The sequence below is a fragment of the Oncorhynchus nerka genome, linkage group LG8 (assembly GCF_034236695.1).
Source record: "Oncorhynchus nerka isolate Pitt River linkage group LG8, Oner_Uvic_2.0, whole genome shotgun sequence".
NCBI lineage: Eukaryota > Metazoa > Chordata > Actinopteri > Salmoniformes > Salmonidae > Oncorhynchus > Oncorhynchus nerka.
Genome location: NC_088403.1, coordinates 22,417,346 through 22,431,902, shown reverse-complemented (window position 1 = coordinate 22,431,902; position 14,557 = coordinate 22,417,346).

The window sequence follows — 14,557 nt, the reverse complement described above, 5'->3', positions numbered from 1 at the left end:
CTTTACATTCCGTTGCCATGATAAGACTCTGAAGAAACGGTGCTAACATTCACCCTATGCAGGCCTGTGTCTATACTAAGGCCAGAGAGTAGAACCATAGAGATTACAAGTTTGGCCATTTCCATTTCAGCAAAATGACAGAATTCCATGGCAGCCATGTTATCACCCCCTGGAAGATAGCAAATGATAATCCTGAATTGTCACAATGATCCACTAAAACCCTACATCTGAACACTCCTCAAGAACCGATCATGCAATGCTCAGAGGCAGCAACAGGACATTCAGCATTGAGTCCCAATTCTCCACCCTTTTCCAAAAGTGTGCACTTACTAGCACACTTCCCGACATGGATTTAAAAGCATTGGAATGGTCAAAGCATTGGCTAGAGGGAGTTTCCACTGTTTAAAACATGAAGGGTGTTCAAGTCCTCACTTTGGGAGAAGGGTGGAGAATTGGGACTCAAGCCTGGGGCTTCTAATCAGGGTTAATTTGGGGTTTAGTGTATACATGTAGTCTTACTTGTACAATGTATGACTGGTCTTGATCCATTCCACATTTGTGATATCTCCTACTACAGCCATAAGGCTTGTTCTGGGGCCTTATGTATCAAGGGTCTCAGAGTAGGAGTGCTGATTTGCATAGGTAGCCTTGCACGAGTCTTGGTACACCCCCTGGACATGATGCCAGTCTATCGCAGTGCCTTACCCCCAATCTATCTCCTTAATGCTGAGTGCCAAGCGTAGGCACATTGGGTCCCATTTTACAGTCTTTGGTATAACTCGATCAAACTACCAACCTTCCCATCTCAGGGCGAACATGCTTACCACAAAGCCACTGAGTTGGTTGGGGAGCGCTGATTTAAGGATCAGTTTAATTCTTAGTAATAAATCATACATGGACAGAGGGAACCTGATCCTAGATCAGCAGCGCTCCTACTCGGACCTGGACCTCACTCTGGTGTCTGTGTTCTTCTTTCTTCTCTTTTAACTTTACACCCAAAAGAGAGGAAGTGTTATTTTCCTGGTCAGGCCAAACTGTGTAACATCTGTGATTGGGGCCTCCCCTGCTCACATAGTCAGTGAGTCACTGGCAGACAACAAGGAAGTGTCTCCTTTTGTAACAGGGAGACTAATCAGACACGACACCCCTCCAAGGTAACTTGTTGCCATTGTGTGTTGAGGTAGACTACCTTGGATCAGTGTAGGGCTGTGACGATATCAGTATTGTGACATTGTTTCCATGGAAACCATGAAGCAGCCCAAACTCTTTGGTCTGTTAAAGTTGATGTATGTAACATATTGTGTTCTATAACTTGGAAAATAAATGTGACTCTGGATGACAACATAATGATATTTGTTTCCAACAATAGGGATGTTTTCCTAAAGAAGTCAAATCTGCCTTGTGTTTTGTTTCCTTGTCACAATAGCAACGTGTAGCTCGATACTGGTATTGTCCTGACCCTATATCTGTGTTTGTTTTTCATCTTATAATGGGTTAGGTTAGCGCAAACTAGGGTGACTGATCAGAAATCTGAGTTTTTAATGGCAGAATGGGCAGGGAGATGTGATTATGTCAAATTCTTATCTCATGCGATGCCCTGCATTGTGGTGTTGCTGTCTGGTGTGTATGTGTGTGAACTCCGTTTCAGGGACAGGAGCAGAGAACAGAGTGGTGAACACACACCCCCGTCTCTAAATACACACCACTCTCATTGTGTGAGAGGTGCTTATTTTATAAGGGCATGATTGTGAGATCTGTCTGGGGCTGTGTTTGAGAACTCACACACACTCACCTTGCTCGAGGACAGACATGCTTGGGCATGACATGCTTGTGAGCTTCGCTTTATTGCCCTGCAGTGGTGTTATGAACAGATCAACATCCTAACATGTGTACCCCACTGTCCCTGTCTCCTGTCTCTTTTATAGATTTCTATTAGAGCACTGTCTGTCTCTCTGGGGCTGCTAAAGAGTACAGACCTGAAGCTATGAATAGTGGAATGGACAGGGTCTGTTTTCCAGGATTGTGTGGCTGAGTTCAGACCAGTAACCAGTAGTACAATGCCCTGAGCCCAGAGTTGCCTAAGAGCATTCCAGCACTGTCCGTCTACTGCAAACTGCTATCTGTGGAGAGTAGTCAACTTCAGAAATAGAATAGAAAATAATTGAAGCCCACTGATAGACGGTAGGCTATGTTTAGCCCTCCACCCATGTCATTTAGCCAACACTGAGGATCCTCTCTATTTAGACTTAGAAGAGCCTACCAGTCATCTCCCACATCACCTTGTTACTAACTCTCTCGTTCATCTTATTATGCTCTTGTTCTCTTTTGTTATTTTTTCCACGTTCTCTCTTTTTATAGTCATTCAGTTTCACTCTATTTCCCACATTCTCTCTCTCAATCACCCCCCTCTCTCACTGTCTCTGTCTCTCACTGTCTCTGTCTCTCACTGTCTCTCTGTATCTGTGGTAAAGGTCAGTGGAGTCTCATGTCTGTTCTGGGTGCAGCAGGGCTGTAGTGTGTCATGACTCAGGCCCCTCCAGTCTCAGGCTCCTCAGTGCTGCTGTTCACTGGTCATGTGTATTCAGTTACTCCCTGGGTGACCCATATCTGTCTCACTGACTCTGGAAACCTGCATTTCTATGTGCAGCTGACAGCTGTCCAATCCGAGGGGGCCCCTGTATCCCTTGATGTTGGTTCATATAACCCCAGCCGGTCCAGTTCTGGAGCTAGTGGGTGTCTGTGTTTTCTCAACACGCCAGGAGACACACACACAGCATACTATGCCTATACCCCATGTAGCCTAATGCATTGCTGCCTATACCCCACGTAGCCTAATGCATTGCTGCCTGTACCCCACGTAGCCTAACGTATTGCTGCGTATACCCCACGTAGCCTAACGCATTGCTGCCTATACCCCACGTAGCCTAACGCATTGCTGCCTATACCCCACGTAGCCTAACGCATTGCTGCCTATACCCCACGTAGCCTAACGCATTGCTGCCTATACCCCGCGTAGCCTAACGCATTGCTGCCTGTACCCCACGTAGCCTAACGCATTGCTGCCTGTACCCCACGTAGCCTAACGCATTGCTGCCTGTACCCCACGTAGCCTAACGCATTGCTGCCTGTACCCCGCGTAGCCTAACTCATTGCTGCCTATACCCCGCGTAGCCTAACGCATTGCTCCCTATACCCCACGTAGCCTAACGCATTGCTGCCTGTACCCCACGTAGCCTAACGCATTGCTGCCTATACCCCACGTAGCCTAACGCATTGCTGCCTGTAGCCTAATGCATTGCTGCCTATACCCCGCGTAGCCTAATGCATTGCTGCCTATACCCCACGTAGCCTAACTCATTGCTGCCTATACCCCACGTAGCCTAACGCATTGCTGCCTATACCCCACGTAGCCTAACTCATTGCTGCCTATACCCCACGTAGCCTAACGCATTGCTGCCTATACCCCACGTAGCCTAACGCACTGCTGCCTATACTCCACGTAGCCTAACGCACTGCTGCCTATACTCCACGTAGCCTAACGCATTGCTGCCTATACCCCACGTAGCCTAACGCATTGCTGCCTATACCCCACGTAGCCTAACGCATTGCTGCCTATACCCCACGTAGCCTAACGCATTGCTGCCTATACCCCACGTAGCCTAACGCACTGCTGCCTATACCCCGCGTAGCCTAACGCACTGCTGCCTATACCACGCGTAGCCTAACGCACTGCTGCCTATACCCCGCGTAGCCTAACGCACTGCTGCCTATACCACGCGTAGCCTAACGCATTGCTGCCTATACCCCACGTAGCCTAACGCATTGTCCACTGTAGACAGTATGCAGTGTATGTCTATGCTGTATGCAGACCTAGATTTGTTCAGTTTATCAGAGGCTATTGGACAATGTTGGAACTTGATGTCTCTGCTGCTGGCATTTGCAGAATTGCACCATGCTTGGTACCCCTGGACTATAATTATAGTAATATCTGAACATGAAATGACTGTTTGATCACATGTAAGCCAGGTTCCCTATTTCCTTCATCAAGAATTGAAACTTGAGCAGTTGGCCGTTTGGCGTGACGTCTTATCTGTGGCCTCGTTTGCAGGTGTTTGAAGACCACCACTCCTAATTCTATTCTCAGGAGGATACACACACAGAGAGAGACACACACAAATCCTATACCCTTTACAGACAGACTTTACAGTATGATGCATGTAAACATTTTTTTTTTTAAATAGACATGTTTTTTTAGAGCCTAATACATTATTGCCGGGACAAACCTTTTATATCACCTGTGCACATGCCGGCAAGTTTAGGAGTGGCAGTAGACATGGGCCGATGTGGGTGGTCGTCTATTTGAATAAATCCATTGAATATACACCATTACAAAGCCTACACTGGATTTTAGACTACATTATTGCGTGGTAAATGTTTCTGATCAGTGATAGATGAGTAAACAAATAGATGAGCTACACCACCTCCAATTATTTCCCCAGCCAGAGAATAAACCATATATAGCATACAGGGGGAGATTCAATGATACAAAATCACATTGATTAAGACAAGTCACAGGCTTTAGGTCTGGAGTTGGCCTAGGTTACTAAGCAACTGAAAAGGAAGAGCAAAACAATCTGCTTGTTAAGCTACATAACCTGCTGGCAAAATGTTCTGATCAGCGATAATAAATGAGGCAACTAGACAAGATGATCATGAGTAGCACTCACTTCAATTTAGCATTTCACCAGCCTAATTGTAGCCTAACCAATATCCAAACGGAGATTCAGTGAAAAGAAAATCAGACATTGATGGATGTTATCAATACAAGTCCTCACGCTAGTCTCCAAGCAGGGTAAAACGGTCCTGAAATAGTTGAACACACACGGGTAGGCTATTGCTTCAAATGTATTGTAACAATTGGATGACTTTGGGACTATCAGTAAGCAACCATTTGATGCATTCAATTGCACTAGCCTATTTTTTTTCCAATATTTTTGTCATTCAGTGATATTTATTCCCACAGTAATTCTTTATGGATCCATCCGGTTGTGGTTAAGAAAACAGTGCATGCGGTGGGCTATGCAGAGCTGGGTGGAGTGACATGCCTCAAAGTTTAGAACTGGCAGGAGGATAGCAGTAAGGGGCGCTGCCTAGCAACCATCAAGAGCTTAGCAGCGTAGTGTGTGCCAATGCTTCCTCGGCATTACTGCTACATTTCATACTAGGCCGTAGACAGACCTTTACCTTAATCATGACACTGTCGGTTGGCAGAAATAAAAGTAGAGGCTTTGTCGCCGGCAATGACTTTCATATATAAAGAAAAGTCGGCGGGAAAACGTCTTGGTTTGAAAGGTGAACTTTCTGTTCCTCTTTCTCCCCTCCCTCTGTTTTTGTATTTTGTGGCCGGTGTGTGTATGCCTAGTTGCCTAGAGAAGCTGAGGGGACTTCAGACTCTGCGCAGTCTGCCAGGAACAACACCCAGGGGCCTAATTCCATTTTTGCTCCTCTCTGAAGTGTGCTCTCTACCCCTGAAGGATTCAAATGAATGAATTGCTTCCGTGGTCATGCAATAGCTTTTAAAGTTCTTCAGTTAAAAAAAACATTTAAATTTGGCTCAATCCATGTAGGCCAATTTCTGTGAGTGTAAGGGGTCATTCATAACAGAGGACGAAACAGAAAAAATGCCTGCTCAAACTGCAGTTCCTCACAATAAAATGAGAGCTCTTAATAAAGTTTAAAAGATGTCCTCTAGCCCACACTTGAACCAATTCATTGTTTTTCATTCCTTCGGTCCGTAAAAGTAACGGAGTGAAAACTTGTTCATGATTAGGATCCCCATTAGCTGTTGCACATGCAGCAGCTACTATTCCTGGGGTCCACATAAAACATGCATGACAGAGTACAGAAAGAACTGTTATAGACAACATAACTTATTACATTAATCTAAAAAGTAATATTGTCAAGGCAGCAGGAGACAAAAATAAATAAATATATTTACTCCTTACTACAGTGTATTTGGAAAGTATTCAGATCCTTTTCCACATTTTGTTATGCTAGACTTTTAAAATGGATTGAATTCTTTTTTTTTAAACAATACCCCATAATGACAAAGCGAAAACAGGTTTGATTTTTTTTTGTGCTAAATTATTCAAAATAAAAGGACACCTTATTTACATAAGTATTCAGACCCTTTGCTATGAGACTCTGTATTGAGCTCAGGTGCATCCTGCTTCCATTGATCATCCTTGAGATGTTTCTACAACTTGATGGAAGTCCACCTGTGGTAAAATCTATTGATCGGATATGATTTGGAAAGGCACACACCTGTCTATATAAGGTCCCACAGTTGACAGTGCATGTCAGAGCAAAAACCAAGCCATGAGGTCGAAGGAGTTGTCCGTAGAGCTCTGAGACAGGATTGTGTCGAGGCACAGATTTGACAACGGGTAACAAAAAATGTCTGCAGCATTCAAGGTCCCCAAGAACACAGTGGCCTCCATAAATGGAAGAACTTTGGAACCACCAAGACTCTTCCTAGATCTGGCCAAACTGAGCAATCTGGGGAGAAGGGCCTTGGTCAGGCAGGTGACCAAGAACCCAATGGTCACTCGGACAGAACTTTGGAGTTCCTCTGTGGAGATGGGAGAACCTTCCAGAAGGACAACCATCTCTGCAACACGCAACCAATCAGTCCATTAGTCCTAAAGAAATCTCAGACCATGACAAACAAGATTTTTTGGTCTGATGAAACCAAGATGGAACTCTTTGGCCTGAATGCCATGCGTCACATCTGGAGGAAACCAGACACTTATCACCTGGCCAATACCATCCCTATGGGGAAACATCATGCTGTGGAGATGTTTTTCAGCGGCAGGGACTGGGACTGGGAGACCAGTCAGGATCGAGGGAAAGATGAATGGAGCAAAGTACAGAGAGATCCTTGATGAAAACCTGCTCCAGACTAGGCCAAAGGTTCACCTTCCTACAGGACAACAACCCTCAGCACAAAGCCAAGACAATGCAGCAGTGGCTTTGGGACAAGTTTCTGAATGTCCTTGAATGGACCAGCCAGAGCCTGGACTTGAACCCTGTCGAACATCTCTGGAGAGACCTGAAAATACATGTGCAGCGACGCTCCCCTTAAACGCAACATGCAACAATTTCAAAGATTTAGTATCGGGTGTGACCACCCTGCATCTCAACCATGTTCAATGGGTGAGCATGTCTGGTGAGTATGCAGGTCATGGAAGAACTGGGACATTTTCAGCTTCCAGGATTGTGTACAGATCCTTGCGACATGGGCCCATGCATTATCATGCTGAAACATGAGGTGATGGCGGCGGATGAATGGCACGACAATGAGCCTCAGGATATCGTCACGGTACCAACATTTTTGAGAAATAAGCTTTTTTTTTTGTGCAAATGGAACATTTCTGGGATTTTTTATTTCAGCTCGTGAAACATGGGATTAACACTTTACATGTAGCGTTTTATATTTTTGTTCAGGCTCTGGTCTTGTCTGTCTTGATTACTGTCCGGTGATATGGTCAGGTTGCAGCAAAGAACAGGCCTAGCAAAGCTGCAACTGGCTCAAAACAGAGCAGCATGCCTTGGCCTTAACTAAAAACAGAACAAATATCAACAACACGCATGATGATTTTTCCTGGTTGAGGCTTGAAGAGAGATTGACTACTTCTCTCCTAGTCTTTTTTTAAGAAATATTTGTTTAGAAAATGTCTAACCACTTGTATGATCTATTTGCCTACACTTCAGATAGTGGTGGTTTCTAGTGGGATATGTCTATGGGTTTCTTCACAGCACCCAAACCAAAAACGTATTTAATGCTTCGATCAGTCATGCAATGTCATCATGGAATGCTCTGCCACCAGGAGATAGTTCAGGCAAATAGCAACTTTAATAATAATACAGTTCTCCAAAGCGCATTTCAAAAACAAACAAACTGAAATGGAGATCTCTATTTCAGGGATCACCAACTTTTTTTTTTTTTCCTGGAGTGGATAGTCGGGGGCTGTAACATAATTACAAATCATTTGTAGACTGCAAATTGAATGTAAGAAGCCCAAACTGATCTAATATTTCACTAAAACAATTTTCAAACCTTTCTTACATTTGTATATGATCACAGGTGTTTCTCTATTATGCGTAGGAATAGTTGGAAATAGATTTCCAAAATTAAAATCACTTGGAGATTTCCTGCTGTTTTTATTATTTTATGTCCAACAATGAAAATGGATATTTATTTGTTTTTGCTAAAAAATGTTTGGGGCAAATTAAACCACCCCTTGTGCCAAATTCAGTCCGTGGGCCGCAAGTTGGGGAACCCTACTCCATTTAGTGAATTTAGTTTAGTAAAAGAGAATATATATTTGATTGTTTCTCAGCACCTCTCCTCTTTCTAAAGATCTCATTTAACCCCTTACACTTGTGGAAATTGGCCTATGTGGATCAGGATTAATTGAAATGTTTTTAGCAGAGGAACTCTAAATAATACACATGACCATGGAAGCAATTGAAAGAACACTTTAGAGATTATGGGGACTTTATCAGACCAAAGTTGAGGACAACAGTTCACCTGACACAAGACTGAATCCAAACTTTACACTGTTTGTGCATTTTACATTTTATGCTACTTCTCACAGCATCTGTTGTTAACAAAATCTGAAAATACTCCGGATTCATTCAGTAACAAGAATATTCATTGACATTTTGGAGTAGGTGCAAGATCAGAAAGAACGATTAAGGGTTGAGTTAGAGGTTTAACTGGTGTCGCTAAATTGCCACACACCTCTCCAAGCTATGCACAGTTACTATGTAATTTCAGTGCACTTTAACTGAAAGATCCTTCAACTATAAGGTGTTTTTTGAGCTCTCCCAGCTTTGAGATTGAGGAACTGAAGCAAGTGCTCTTGCAGTTGTTTGTTTGGAACACAGCCATGCGTCCCCAACGTCACACAATTACTGTTTACACAATCCAGAAACATTCCATTATAAATCGCAATCTGGGTCAGGTTGGCATCATTTGAAAGCTTATTCTACTGCCAACATGGTTAGCTAAGTTATAAAATATGATCTTACAGTGTTAGGCTTTCAAAAGGCACTAAAGTGTCATTTTGGAGTCATGAGTGCATTCATGTGTGTGCTCCACACCTAATTTTCAAACACAGGCACGTTGTGTTCAGGACAACCCAGGGTGTAACGCATGTCACCCTGTTACTGTGGATCAAACACAGGCTCGTTGTGTTCAGGACAACCCAGGGTATAACGCATGTCACCCTGTTACTGTGGATCAAACACAGGCTCGTTGTGTTCAGGACAACCCAGGGTATAACGCATGTCACCCTGTTACTGTGGATCAAACACAGGCTCGTTGTGTTCAGGACAACCCAGGGTATAACGCATGTCACCCTGTAACTGTGGATCAAACACAGGCTCGTTGTGTTCAGGAAAACCCAGGGTATAACGCATGTCACCCTGTAACTGTGGATCAAACACAGGCTCGTTGTGTTCAGGACAACCCAGGGTGTAACGCATGTCACCCTGTAACTGTGGATCAAACACAGGCTCGTTGTGTTCAGGACAACCCAGGGTATAACGCATGTCACCCTGTAACTGTGGATCAAACACAGGCTCGTTGTGTTCAGGACAACCCAGGGTGTAACGCATGTCACCCTGTAACTGTGGATCAAACACAGGCTCGTTGTGTTCAGGACAACCCAGGGTATAACGCATGTCACCCTGTAACTGTGGATCAAACACAGGCTCGTTGTGTTCAGGACAACCCAGGGTGTAACGCATGTCACCCTGTAACTGTGGATCAAACACAGGCTCGTTGTGTTCAGGACAACCCAGGGTATAACGCATGTCACCCTGTAACTGTGGATCAAATATAGCGATCATAAACGTTGACACTGTAAATTCCATGAGTTTGTGCACATTTGGACAGTTTTTTTTATTATAATCCTCAACGTATCATCTTCCAGAACACATCGACTCCTCTCGTTTTACCGCATTTCCCTCACTCAGACAACAACAAATGTGCAAATGTAGCCCAATTAGCAGGAGGGATGGGGGCATATTCTTGTCACGAGCAGCGCTCAAGTTTGTAGCGGCTATCAGTCAAACACCCATCCAACGCTGTGAACCTGAGCTCTGACATGTTACTGTAACAGTCACTGGGTTCCAATGTAGGTGCTTAATGAAAACATCTGCCAATTTAAACTCGTGTGTGTGTGTGTGTGTGTGTGCGCGCGTCTTGTGAGTGTACATAGTCAGTGTAGATAGTCAGGGTAACCATGAATTATTTAGCAGTCTTATGGCTTGGGGGGTAGAAGCTGTCTTGGAACCTGTTGGTCCGTCCGATAACCGATGCTCTGGTACTGTTTGCTGGACGGTAGGAGAATGAACAGTCTGGCTTGGGTGGCTGAACTCTTTGTCCATTTTTCGGGCCTTCCTCTGCCTGATTATAGAGGTCCTGGATGGCAGGGAGCTCAGCCTCAGTGATTTACTGGGCTGTCCACACCACTCTCTAGCGCTTTACGGTCGAGGGTGATGCAGCCAGTCAAGATGCTCTCTATGGTGCAGCTGTAGAACATCTGAGGGCCCATGTCAAGTCTTTTCAGCCTCCTGAGGTATAAGAGGTGCTGTCGTGACCTCTTCACGACTGTGGGGGTGTGTGTGGACCATGTTAAGTTCTTAGTGATCTGGATGCCATGAATACATCTGACCATGATAACTGACCATCCAGTATTACCCCTATAGTTCAGCTTCCTCAACTTGCTCAATTGTCACACCCTTTATACACAACTCCAGTTGAGGTTTAGGTCTTGAAGAATGTTATGAACCAAATGTTGATAGTTAATCACCCATTCTGATACGGACACTCCTTGTAATAAGAGTCTGAGCTCACTGGCTTTGGGTGCTGACATGTAGAGTGTGGAATCATCAGCATACATAGTAATTCTAGCTTCTTGTAAGACAAGTTGCAACTCATTTGTAGAAATAAAGAGTAACGGCCCAAGGCAACTGCCCTGCGGGACACTGCGCTGATGTTAGAGAAGCTTCCAAGTTAAATGAAATAAGTAACTTTCCAACCATGTGATGGCAGGTGATGTAAAGCCATAACAAGTTACTTTTTTCAATAACAAATTATGATCAATAACATCAAAGACTGCACTGAAATCTTACCAAATAGCTCCAACTATCATCTTATTATCCATTTATTTTATCCAATCAGTCATCTGAGTCGGTGCAGAACAAGTTGAGTGTCCTTCTCTATATGCATGCTGAATCAGCAGTTAACTTGTTCTCTGAAAAATAGCCTTGTATTTGTTCAAACACAATTATCTCCCATCAGTTTACTAAGAACAGGCTGTTAACTGATTGGGTGGTTGTTAGAGCCAGCAAAGGGTGCTTTACTATTTTAGGCAGTGGAATTACTTTAGCGTCCTTCCATGACAGTGGACACACTCATTTTAGGGTTTGGTTAAACATATAGCAACCAAGTGCAGGCTTTGGAGAGAATGGGGAAAGACTGAATTAGGCCTCTTGTGTCTAAACCTTAACCACTAGGCTACCTTGCACCCTATACAGAGTTCTCTTCCGTTAGGAAGTCTGTTGTTGTAGCCACTAGCCAGCTCTTAGTTTCTGTTAGGTTAGTTAGCGGTATAGTAGCAGTATAGAAATGTAGGCTGTTTACTCAATGAAAGGATTTGCTCCATTTGTATGTTCCATGAAAGGTGTTGAATCGATACAATAATATGCTTTATAGAAGCCACTGAACAGGCACTGATCAGACATTGTGTGAATGGATCCACCAGGCCCACAAACGGTCCTCTGTTTATTTTTTATAAAGTTACAAACGGGATTAGCTCAGCTGGAGAATGTTGTGGTCCATTCCATGCCCTGCTGTGTTCCATAGTTGTCATGGCAGTGATTGGTGAGTGATGGACAGCAGCAGCTGAGCGAGGGCAGGAGGGAGAGAGAGCACAGGAAGATCTATGATTCCTCTGGTGGCCCTTTTTCTGACAAGTGTTCAATTCAAACAACTTTTATTTCCTGGGAGGGAGTTTCATATGTGGTAATGAATGGCACGTACAAGACACATAACAACATAACACAAACATGTAGGGTACAGTATAAAGGATTAGCAGCATTCTGCAATCCCTGTGTGTGTGCACACCAAAACTTCAGATTTAAGGAGTTTGATGGATTTGAATGGGAGAGATCAAAATGAGTTGCCTGCTTAGTCCATAATTACTGTCATCTGAGTACTTATTGAACATCATCTCTGGGTCAGCTCCTACAGTCCTCTGTGTACAGGGTGAATAAAACAGGCCAGATGACACAGCCTTGCGGTGATCCTGTACAGATGGTTCTGGAAGAGCTGCAGTGACCATTGAATCTGACCAGCCGTTCTCTATTTGTCAGGAAGGAGAGGACCCAGAAAATCAAATGTGGAATGACATTCATGTTCTGGAACTTTTGAACCATTAAGTGAGGCTGGACTGTATCAGAGGCACTAGAGAAATGCACAAATACCATCCTGATGTATGTCTTGGGCTTCTCCAGGTGGTTCTGGGCACGGTGCAGTAGGGACAGAACTGCATCATCAATACCCCTGTGCCGCTTGTAAGCAAACTGGAGAGGGTCTGTATAACAGCATACCTCCTTTTGTAGAATCAGCCTTTCAAAGCTCTTCATCACTAGATGTTGAAGCTACAGGGCTGTAGTCATTGTTGCAGGAGAGGTTGCTCTTTTTAGTTACTGGGCATATGGTGGACGATTTCCATATTGCTGGGATGGAGTGTTCTGCCAGAGAGCGAGGAAAAGCTCACAGAAAACTCCTGACAGTTGATATGGTAACCCTTTAGCAGGAGACCACTAATGTTGTCTGGCCCAGGGGCTTATGGTAACCCTTTAGTAGGAGACCACTAATGTTGTCTGGCTCAGGGGCTTATGGTAACCCTTTAGCAGGAGACCACTAATGTTGTCTGGCCCAGGGGCTTATGGTAACCCTTTAGTAGGAGACCACTAATGTTGTCTGGCCCAGGGGCTTATGGTAACCCTTTAGTAGGAGACCACTAATGTTGTCTGGCCCAGGGGCTTATGGTAACCCTTTAGTAGGAGACCACTAATGTTGTCTGGCCCAGGGGCTTATGGTAACCCTTTAGTAGGAGACCACTAATGTTGTCTGGCCCAGGGGCTTATGGTAACCCTTTAGCAGGAGACCACTAATGTTGTCTGGCCCAGGGGCTTATGGTAACCCTTTAGTAGGAGACCATTCATGTTGTCTGGCCCAGGGGCTTATGGTAACCCTTTAGCAGGAGACCACTAATGTTGTCTGGCCCAGGGGCTTATGGTAACCCTTTAGTAGGAGACCACTAATGTTGTCTGGCTCAGGGGCTTATGGTAACCCTTTAGCAGGAGACCACTAATGTTGTCTGGCCCAGGGGCTTATGGTAACCCTTTAGTAGGAGACCACTAATGTTGTCTGGCCCAGGGGCTTATGGTAACCCTTTAGTAGGAGACCACTAATGTTGTCTGGCCCAGGGGCTTATGGTAACCCTTTAGTAGGGGAGACCACTAATGTTGTCTGGCCCAGGGGCTTATGGTAACCCTTTAGCAGGAGACCACTAATGTTGTCTGGCCCAGGGGCTTATGGTAACCCTTTAGTAGGAGACCACTAATGTTGTCTGGCCCAGGGGCTTATGGTAACCCTTTAGTAGGAGACCACTAATGTTGTCTGGCCCAGGGGCTTATGGTAACCCTTTAGCAGGAGACCACTAATGTTGTCTGGCCCAGGGGCTTATGGTAACCCTTTAGTAGGAGACCACTAATGTTGTCTGGCCCAGGGGCTTATGGTAACCCTTTAGTAGGAGACCATTCATGTTGTCTGGCCCAGGGACTATGGTAACCCTTTAGTAGGAGACCACTAATGTTGTCTGGCCCAGGGACTATGGTAACCCTTTAGTAGGAGACCACTAATGTTGTCTGGCCCAGGGGCTTATGGTAACCCTTTAGTAGGAGACCATTCATGTTGTCTGGCCCAGGGACTATGGTAACCCTTTAGTAGGAGACCACTAATGTTGTCTGGCCCAGGGGCTTATGGTAACCCTTTAGTAGGAGACCACTAATGTTGTCTGGCCCAGGGGCTTATGGTAACCCTTTAGTAGGAGACCATTCATGTTGTCTGGCCCAGGGACTATGGTAAGCCTTTTAGTAGGAGACCACTAATGTTGTCTGGCCCAGGGGCTTATGGTAACCCTTTAGTAGGAGACCATTCATGTTGTCTGGCCCAGGGACTATGGTAACCCTTTAGTAGGAGACCATTCATGTTGTCTGGCCCAGGGACTATGGTAACCCTTTAGTAGGAGACCACTAATGTTGTCTGGCCCAGGGGCTTATGGTAACCCTTTAGTAGGAGACCACTAATGTTGTCTGGCCCAGGGACTATGGTAACCCTTTAGCAGGAGACCACTAATGTTGTCTGGCCCAGGGGCTTATGGTAACCCTTTAGTAGGAGACCACTAATGTTGTC